Below are 10842 nucleotides of genomic sequence, written 5' to 3' on the forward strand. Positions count from 1 at the left end.
TTTCACTAGGAACCAATAGGATGTTTTTTGAAATTACTAAGATGCCAGTTATGAAACTACATTTATGGGGGGGGGGGGGGGGGGGGAAACAAAAAGAAGGAGGCTTGCAAAGCCAGGAAAATGTGCTTATTAGTCAGTGCTTATTCATGCACTGACTAATGTGAAATGTCACTTGTACAGAAATCAATGTGTCTCCACAGCCTGCAGCAGTGGCCCACAGGTGGTCTCCAGACAGTTACAGACTTCCCTGAGATGAGAAACATTCTGTTTAAGCTGTCTTGATATTTTTTACAAAGCACAGTTCAAAATTATAGCTCAGTCTTCCCTAGGGTGTTGTGTCACTTTCCTGAGCTCTTTGGGAATTTGCTGTCTGTGCTCCTTGCTTTCTTCCTTGTCCCATTTCTTGCCAGCATAAAGGAGCAGAGGAGACAACAGATGCACAACAGAAAATTGTGTCCTTGGGCTCCTACAATACTGACTGGTGTTAAAGCTGGAATCTCACTGTTTGGAGGCAAGAGGATCCAGATGTGCTAAATAACAAGATACCTCAGACTGATAATGAAACTCTGAAAAAGGCAAAGATGATTCCTGGATTTTGAACTGCATTATTACAAGCAGAAACAGGAAAACATCAATGTTCCTGTGTGAAGCATTTCTGCTGTCTTCTCTGGGGTAATGCATCTCATTCCAATCACTCACACTTGAGACATAAACTGAAAATGGCCAGGATGACCCTGAATTTGGAGACCCAGTCACGTATGGATGGCTTGGCTTATTTAATCCATCCAAGCAGAACTGAGAATTTTATATGGTCATTGATTACAAATACATCATTGCATTGTTATGAAAAGAAAATTCTGCCAAAGTGAGAGAACAATTTATCCCAACTAATTATAGGCTCATAATAAACAGCTTTAGGGTCGAAAATTAGGGGGAAAAAAAGCTCTGAATAAGAAGTAAACTGAGCTTGTGAAACAATCTTCCAGGTGCAATAGAGGATACAAAAATGATGCCAGGGCACAGCGAGGCCAGGTAAGAGATCCCCAGGGCTCCCAAGAGCAGCTGGGAACACCAGGCCAGCCTCAGCCCTGGACATCTGTCACCTCCCTGAGGATGGGAACAGCTCAAGGTCAGGCCAATCCTTCAGCCCATGGTGGGGAAGCTCACTCAGGGGATCCTGTGGCTGGGCAAAGAACACTGGACCCAGCATCATTGGGCTGGGATGGGCATTCCTAAACAGGGCTGAAATGGCATGCTGGGCAGTGTGGGGAAGGTCCCCCAGGGGCTGAGAAGGGACTATCAGGCCTCTTGTTATCCTCTTCCCAGGGCCCCAGTGAAAGGAAAAGCCACAACACAGCTGTTATTAAATTGAGGTTTGAAAGTCACTCACTGTACCGTGTCTGTAATAGTAAAGAGGATAACTGATACAGGATCACTTCCAGTCCTATATTCCCATGTTGTATGATGCAGTGGGGCAGAAAAAAAGGACTCCCACAGTCAATTCTTTCCAAAATCAATAGAATAAACTCACTGGATCAGACACCTAAAAAAAAGCAGTCTAAAAAATGGTGCCCAAATGGGCACAATTTTCTGCTTTCAGAATGAGTCACTCAGATGAAAAAGGCAGATTGTAACCAACCTTTGTTGGTGCTGGGGACAGTTCTAGACTACACCTCCAAGACACAGAGCACAGTCAGAAGCACAGTCAGAGATCAGGTGTAACATCTGCAGCCTCTCCCTAGAGCTTTCATATTCTGTTGATCTCCTTGATGCAGCAGAGCAGTCATCTTCTCTTGACTCAACTCTAAACCTGCCTCTGGACATTAAGGTTTTAGCACTTAGTGATCTGTCAATAAATTTCTCAACAGCACAAATGATTCTACATCAGTTTTAGCACAGCCCCTGTCTGGAAGACATCCAGACATCCATTAGCACCAGAAACCTTCCTTGGCAGAGTTCACTCACCCACTGGAACAGCACAACCACTAATCTTAGAGGGCCCTTGGTACTCACCTGATGTGCTTGTTTTTGACCATATGCTTTAGGTAAATAATAAGTATGAGAAATCCTGTGAAAATATTAATGAAAAAATCATGAGCTGAACCTCCTGAAGGGAACACATGGTGGCTCATAGAACTGTTTGCTCAATATTACATATATTCTACAACTCTACTCTTTGCAAATTTTAACAAGAGACTCAAAAATATTGGTCATTGTGACTCTAGTGGTTCACAGAACATGTGAAAGCAATGGCTAGCAAAACCCCCTTTGTTAAGGACAATTCTACTCTCCTGTGACAGTATCTGGTTCTTAAAAGACAGAGTACAGCAGCACATTTGGCTTTGGCAGGGTTGTCACTGTCTTCCTGGTGCTGAGTCCTGCAAAACTTGATGTGCTAAATAATGGCTTTTATGCACTAGAGGTCATGGCTGTTCTTATATTAAGAGAACCAGCATCTGAATGATTTAACAATTTCATCTGCCAGAAATGTTTTTAGACCACAAAACCTCAACATTCCTGAAATAGCAACAGAAAAACAGACAAACAAACAAACATCACAAACTCAAAGCTTTTAGCACATAGTTTACTGTGGTATCTTGGGGCTCATAAAGTGAGTGATTTTAAAAGTTTTTTAAATGAGAACTGGTTGCCCTAGATTAAGAGTGTTACATTAAATGTTGATGTGTTGCCAGGGTAATTTGGATTGAGGAGGAGGGGGAATAATGCACTTTTAGCTGTTTTCCTTTATATGTGTAAAAGCTGGGTAGCTCATAATGATGCAAGAACACAGGTTTCTAGACAAAACAAACTGTGATGCAAAGCAAGGTGAAAATCCATCCTCTGAACAATTTAGTCTTGCTATTAAAGCAACAAGAGCAAGTGAATTTACTCTAAATTCCTGAAATGTTTGTGGTGTGGTCCTGTATCACAAGTCTCTGAGTTAAATGCCCTCTGGACATTCTCCATTTAAGCAAGTTCACTGAAACTAGGCTTTGACAGTTCAAAACTGGATGCAATATTACATAGGTATTAAAAAACATTTATTTATAACTCAGATGTGGTGATCAGCCTTTTAAGAACACAGGGTGTTATTTATAATACCTTTTTGAATGAAATGGCATGAATGAATAAGGTATATACCTCTGCACATTTTTGTCTCTGCACACAATTAATGCATGGTTTGCTGAAGAGTAAATAGTGTTCTGGTAGAATTTGGGGTTTGTTGTGGCTTAATTAGAGTTGTACTCTCTGACCCTGTACTGACCAGGGAGGCTGAGACCAGACCATCTCTAAAGGTTGCTTTATCACGTTTTTATCCAACATGCAAACCTGTTTATTACCAAATAGCTATTGTAAGTCAGAGAAGCATACAGATCGGGCCCTCAGTCAGTACCATGGAAATCCTTGATGCAGTTGTGCTTTTGGGGCAATTGCAGCCCACTGCTGACACTCTCTGCCAGCCCAGGTAAGCTCTGCTTACCTTAAGAGTCACTGCAGGTTCATAAAGGCTTCTGAACTTCTGAATGACGCGTGACACTGCGACACTGCCTTCTTCCATGGATTGCTTGTGATCGCTACAGCATGACAATATTTCTTGACAGCTTACTTTATATTATAATTCTCTGCATTTAGGAAAAGCCTTTCATCAGTGGATCTCACAGAGCTGTACAAGTGATAGATTTTTTTTATAGCCTGTTTATATAAAAACGGATTTCATGTTCTGACTCTCCTATTCTACTTGGTAGTCAAAGCTATTTCTTTTTAAATAAGTATGTCTCACTTAACTGCTTCCCATCAGCAGGAATTTAAATGGAGTGAATGTGTGAATTTCTGTCTGCTTTTTCTCTAGAGGAAGTTGTCAGGAGCAGAGTAAATGATATTCATATGGACCAAGAAAGAACACAGGATCACTCCCCACCTAGATTTTCTAAAGCAGGGATCAAGCAAGAACCAAAGGGCAAAACCCAAAAATTTTTTTCTCTGAAGAAGAATTAGTTAAACCAGTAGGGAAAAAAGAAACCAAAACCCCAACAAAGGAAGTACAGTTCAATCTACTGTGTTTTTTAAAGTATACTTAAGCATAAACATGTGAGGAGGCATTATTGGCAGATGTATGTCCATTTAATTTCATTGAGCTAACTCTTGAAATCAGCAGACCAATTTTTTATTAATTCTGGCTTAAAATAATTGTTACCATTATCATAGTGCATTTCTCTCAGCAACAAGTGATTCTGCATGGTTCTTTTATGACAGAAGTGAAGAACGGGCTGGGAACAGGAAGTGCTCTGTGTCACAAATTCAATTATTTTTAGAATTTTTCATTTTTAATAAGGACTGTCATTTAATTGTCATCTAACAAACAGGCCTCCAGGACAATCTAATGTCCCCACCAGTAAATGCTGTTAAGGCTCCTGTCAAAGGACAGGCCTGTTATTATTAACAGTCATGTGATAATGATCAGCAAAATCAGGAAGTTCTCTTTCTAAAAATTAAAAATTCTTTTTTGTATGCTAACATGAGTGATCAAAAGAATGTGTATGCCTACAGTAATTCACAGATATGTTACCTCAGAGGTAAACTGTTTCAAAAGTTATTTTCCTCCATTTAAAATTATTATGTAGCCCAAAGATGTCCACAGATTGTACAACAGTCAATAGATGACTTGATAAACCAGTTTAGTATCTCCTTGTGGTGTTTCCATTATATACACAGATATTGCAGATGATGACATTGGTGCAACACCACAGAGATTTAGGTTTTAAGTTCTCTTTAAAGACCTGATTCTCCATGGTTTCAGTGGAAAGAAGACAATTTAAACAGGATTTAGACATTTAATTCCCTTAAGGATGTAAGCCTTTTTTTTCTATAGTGGATAGATCACCATCGTTTTTCTGACAGTTCAGTTCTGATGATTTTAGCATATGGTCCTTCAGGCTCTGTAAAAGCTAGTCATCATATATGATGCAGAAGTTATAGGATAAATTTGCATCATTATCAACTATATTTAGCAATCCACTTCCAAAGCATAAATAACTTCAGCACTGGAAAAACAATTCTATCATCATGTCTGCACACAGAAAAAACAGAGCTAAGAAGCACATATGAAATTTCCTGGCAGGATTTGATTTTTGTTCTGCCACTTGGTGTTGCATTTTTTACATGTGCATTAAAGCATTCTGAAATCAGGGGGAGGAAAAAGTGTTATTTTTGTCCTGCCTAGCAACAATTAAATTGGTAGATCTTTGAACTTCGTGGACCTAAAGTTGTGGAAAATGGATTTTAGAACCATTGGAATTAGAATTATATCCTATTCAATAGGAAGAGTTTCTTGACACTTAACATATTGAATAGCCCGAGTGTAGTAATTTAATAAATTGGTTACAAATGGAGTTAATCTAATCTCACTTAAAGAGCTTCTCTGTTAAGGAGCTCTGATTCCCTTTTCAGTGGGGTCATTTTGGCAGACTCTACTTAAAGTCAAGCTCAGAGAAGCATGGAAAACAAAGGTCTCTGAAGGCTACTTAAATAGTTTGGAATCAGATTTTCACTAGGTGGAAAATGATACTAACCTGTCTACAGCTCAATTCAAGTCTGTCCTCATAAATGTTGCACAACTGAGAGCTCCCTTTGCTAGACTGAGCAATCTGCCATGTAAATGAACATTTTGGTGGTTTACACAGTGGAGATGAGACAGTCCCTCTTCCAGAGTAAAGCTTTGGGATTACAATTTTGTGTGGATACATAGTCACATCTTCTGATGCAATTCCTTCTTCACCATTTCAGAAGTTCCCTGTAGTTAGATTGATTATTCTCTAACACTACTGGTTTTTTTGAAGTATTTTGCCTCTTTTTTGTTCCTCTTGCCTACCAGGCTTCTTTTTAATTTGCATATGTTAGTCTTTGTCTGCCTCATTTGCTTAATTAAGAGTATGGTTCTGCTCTACTAATGAGAACAAAATCTAACTTCTAAAGAGCTTGTTAATGTAGAAAGGAGAAACTGTGTTATGGTTTTAATTCTTGGAAAGTAATATATTCTCCAGCACAGGATTAATATTAATGTCAGAAGGAAGAAACCTCTTGTGCCCCAAGACATAAGAAATACTCCCTATGCTCTTAACTATGTTATAGGAACCTTAACTGTATATAAGCTACCATTAGAAGGCAGAAGATCAACACTTTCACATGTGGATGCCTCGAGGTAATTACTTTAAGCTGTTTCTATTGTAGGTCTGATTTTTATGGTGGAGCCACATGCACACCATACCCTCCCTTAATGGGGGTGAGGAAATGTGCATGTGTTCACAACAGCTGAAAATGAGGCAACCTTGTTTTGAGGCTTAAACGGCATTCCTAAACATGCTCGGCTTTGACAAGTTTAGTTTGTTTCAAGCTGTTAGAAACCAGAGCACAGTGGATCTAAGCACAGGAATGGTATGGGAAAGCCACTGCATCCCAGAGAGCTGTGTCCTCCCGTGTGCAGGTCACATGGCAGTCAAAATTATTCTGCCTCTTACCAGTGGCATTAGTGGTATGCTACAGGGAGCAGAGGCTGGGTCACCAGCAAAACGTGACAACTATAAATGGAGTGGCTGATTATCAGCTGCAAAAACAGCATGTAGGAAAGAGCACCACCACCCAAAATAAAACGCTGATGTCAAAAATCAACATCTTCCATATAAGGCATCAAGAGCTTCAGTAAATGAAGGATAATGTCTAACCCCCAGGTGTATCCCAGGTACATGAATGACAGCTGGAAGTCACTGCATTTTTTAAAAGTTTGTTTGGTCATAATGCTGTTAATTTTATTCTTGGTGTTTTTTTGGTTTTGTTTTTGTTTTTTTTTAGTAGCTAAAATCTCTGTATGATGAGAAACTTCATTTTTGTCTGTCTCCAGTATACTCTCACATTTCTCCTCGTGTTGATAACAGCACTGTAACCAAATAGTACACCCTTTCTTGACAGATCAAATCAACAATAAGCATTTAGAAAGGAAAATGTTTTGTTTGTAGCTGTGTCTCACTAAAAGACAGTGTATAATCTGCCTCTGGGAAGAACAAAAGCTTTCCTGGTTTAGAAGTTTTGTATTCCTTTTGTTGTTGGGAGCAACACAGGTATGGCTTCTCCTGTGGCAGCAGAGGTGGGAACATTGCTGACAACAGAGTACCTACAGCACAGCAGTCATTGTAACGAACGTAGGTGTTCCCTTACATGACAACTCTTGTTTTGTAATCCCAGATAAAGATCCTTTTAGATGCCCCCTGAGCTTTAACTGCTTTAATTTGGTAATTCCAAATTGCCTCATTTAATTTGGTTTCGGCTGTTGTGAAATAGGAAGGTATAAGTATATATGGTTTCCCAAAACTCCATTACACCTGTTTCAGGCAGGATCATTTTCAATAGAGTCAAATAGAGTAATCCATAACCCATATAACGCTGCAGACAGCAGTCAAAGCTGTGTGCTCAAAGACAACATGTTCAGGTAATGTTTCACATGGGGAAGTTTGCATGTCCTTCCAGGTGGTGTATACCTTATGTCTTTAACCAGGAAAACAATTGCTTTTCTTCTTACTGAAGGCAATTAGAGAGAGTATTCTAATGTATATAACATCTTAAGTGTTATCTTTGTAAGTGTCTGAATTCAGCGAAGGAATTCGACTGGAAGTTAGCCTGAGGCAAAGAATTCCATGGGTTAATTATGCAACATTCCTTCTATCTCTTCTAAATCAATTGCCTCTTGATTTCAATGTCTGTCCCCTTAAGAGGGTGAGAAGGATCTAATTACCTCCCTCTGGACCACTTGTTACTGCCTATCCCTGTGAAATTCACTTTTATGAGCTTGTGCTGTATTTGCAATTTAACTGGATCAAAACTGCTTCCTTCCCCCCACTTGTTAATTATTTTGTCATCGCCTCAGATTATTTCTTATACATTTCCTGACAAGATGTCCTAAACAGAATACTGTATTACTGGTGAAAGTGCAGACTGGGCTGATACAACAAGGCTTTTTTTTTGTGAGTTCACCCCCACACCCCCAAATTTACATATAGTTTTCCTTTCTTGTTTGCACTGACGGTACCAAAAAAAAAATTTTTTTTCAATGGTACTGACAAGAGCGACCTTTGCCAAAGCAGGATTTAGTTTGGTAACATCATATCCTTGTATTACTAGCTCCAGCTAAAGATGAATTGATTCAAACATAAAAAGGGATGTAGCTTCTGGAGAAGAGGGACTAACAACAGTATTTTGACATCTGTTGAATTCAGTGTTTCAGCCCATCTGAGAATAACATTATACATCTTGGAGAAGAGCACAGAAATTAAAGGTCCATATATGCTCCTCAGCCTAAAGTGTCAACTGCCTTTACTTGGTGTTGGCTTTTTAGGGCTCCCACAGTTCTTTCCAAAACACAGAGGTCGGAGAGCGGGCTTCTGCAACCATTCCTTATTGCTGGGGCATGTGAAATGCACGTGTGGTTACTATTCCAACTGTCTTACATCCAAGCTTTGCCTCAGATTTCCCCTTGTCTCTCTGACAAAGCTAAGAACCTGTAAAAATGAGAAATACCAAGGTTTAGCTCTGTAACAGCTGAAGTTAATCTAAAACTGTATTGCTGATTTTGCAATGTTCTTGCACTCGTTTAACAGCCCTGTGAAACAGGCCAATACTCATTTAATTGAAAATCAGCCTGGCAACTCCTCCATTTGGTTTGGCCCAGTTCAGGTCTCAGATCTAGGAACGGGAACGCAGGAATGTCAGTATCTGGACAAGGGAGGTGGAATAAGGGGTAGCCTGGGAGTGCAGGATTGCAGCAGCCTAGAATTACATTACTTTAAACTGGAGGGAATTTGATCTTCACCATCTGGAACAAATTCTGATCCTACAAATGTCAGTGGAAACAGAATTTCGTACCAAATATTAGTATGTTTGCATTTTTGTATATTGAATTATCACGTTATCAGTATCACTCAAGCTATTGTACTTTTTAGCTTTCAGTGTATTTCAGTATACCAGGGTCAAAAATATTCATCACAGTTTGTCTTTTATCATTGAATAGATGGTCAGCATTCCGACACTAACTCCACACAAATCTGGTTAGAATTAAAATTAAGTGTTACATTTTAAAAAAGAGTATTTATATTCTTGGTGTTTGTAATAAATAGTAATAAATATTTTATTACATATATTTAATTCCACAACAACCTACATATTCACAATTGGTGCACTATGAAATGCCATAATAGCAGTATCTATGGATGTGTATGATTAGTTCTCATTTCAAACTCCTTGTACCATTTCTGTTTGACTATCTGGGGGCAGATTTCACTATTTAGACTTCAAAAGAGGGAGAAACAAAAGCTGCAGCCTTGGAGGGGGAAAAAACACAACAACAACAAAAAAAACTAAATAAAAAAAAAAACACCCCAAAACAAAACAAAAAAACCTCAAAACCCAAACCACAGCATAAAGACGTATTTTACTTAAATTCCTTTTAGAAAAGCTGATGTCTACTCAGCATCAGACAAAACGTGTATATAAGTGCAATGCCATGCTAAGTGATGTGGAAATACCCAAAGACTGTGAAATACTTTCTAAGGAGCTGTTAACACGTGCCTCAGGCTATACTGCTGAGTTGCAAATTTAAGGGGCGTGTTTTCATCAGTATTCAAGTTACCTCTTAGTCAGCAAAGAAGGGTAAAAGCTAAAAAACCCATGAAAAATTGCTATGAATTTTAGAAATTCCATGTGTGGAGCAGTGCAACAGCATAAACTTTGATTTTTCATCACTTTCTTAGCTACTGCTCTGAAATACAGCTGTAAGTCCACACACCTCGCTCACAGAATTTTCCATTTTTTTTTCTGGCCCAGAGCCTTCGGAATAACATTAGTATTCAACTCCCAATATGGGAACATCTTTGATGTCACTGCCTAATGGTCAATACCTACAGGCCCGGAGAACGGAGCCTTCTGGAATAGAATTCAATCACTACACGTCTCACAAGCCATCTGTGTATCTGTGATCCACTAGGTAAATAACAAGAAATAAACTATAACATTTGAGCATTCTCTGAAGCAACCTCTGTACCATGTCCAGGACATCACTATGTAACTACAGCTATGAAGATGAAGCACTTTTGAAACAGATGCAGAGAAAACAGGTTTTCCAAATAACTGATAAATGTCTTCATGCATGCCCAGTGCCAGGCCAAGGACAGCAGATTTTTTTCATCTCTTCAGGTACATCAATGCCAAGTGGCATTGCAGAGAAATCCCAACTCAGTCATTCAAGAGAAGAGCTGTAGGACATCTGGGACCAGTAATTTCTTCAAGTATTACCAATAAATCTGCAGCCAAGTACGAGCTGGCTGTGGTTCCCCAAGAGGGCGAGCATTTGCGACTTGAGCTTGCTGAAGATCTCTGTCCAAAAAAACCTCAAGACCTAAAGTACAAGGGCAACTGTGGAAACAAAAATAAAATTGCTAAGACTTGCTAACCAAGGAATTAAAAACTAAATCAAATATTTACAAAGGGAAAAACAACAATTCATTGATTCAATTCCCTTCTATGGTCTGAAGAATGGACACTTCAAGAGTACCATCAGTTTTATTGAGAAGATCCAGATTTGGATTTCGCGTCTCATAAATACTTGAGTCACCTATAAAAAAGGGGGGAAAAAGCTTCTGAAACTGACTTTGGATTTTTTACAGGAGTTTCTACAGGCACACTTGCTACTTCCAAGCCACAGCAATTATTTGGCTATTTATGAGAACCTAGTGAATTTTCATTTATAATGCATCAGCTACATAATTTCAAGTAAATATCAAATATATATTAAAAATCTTA

This window comes from Onychostruthus taczanowskii, unplaced genomic scaffold (assembly GCF_017590055.1).
Source record: "Onychostruthus taczanowskii isolate IOZ18803 unplaced genomic scaffold, ASM1759005v1 scaffold2, whole genome shotgun sequence".
NCBI classification, from domain to species: Eukaryota; Metazoa; Chordata; class Aves; order Passeriformes; family Passeridae; genus Onychostruthus; species Onychostruthus taczanowskii.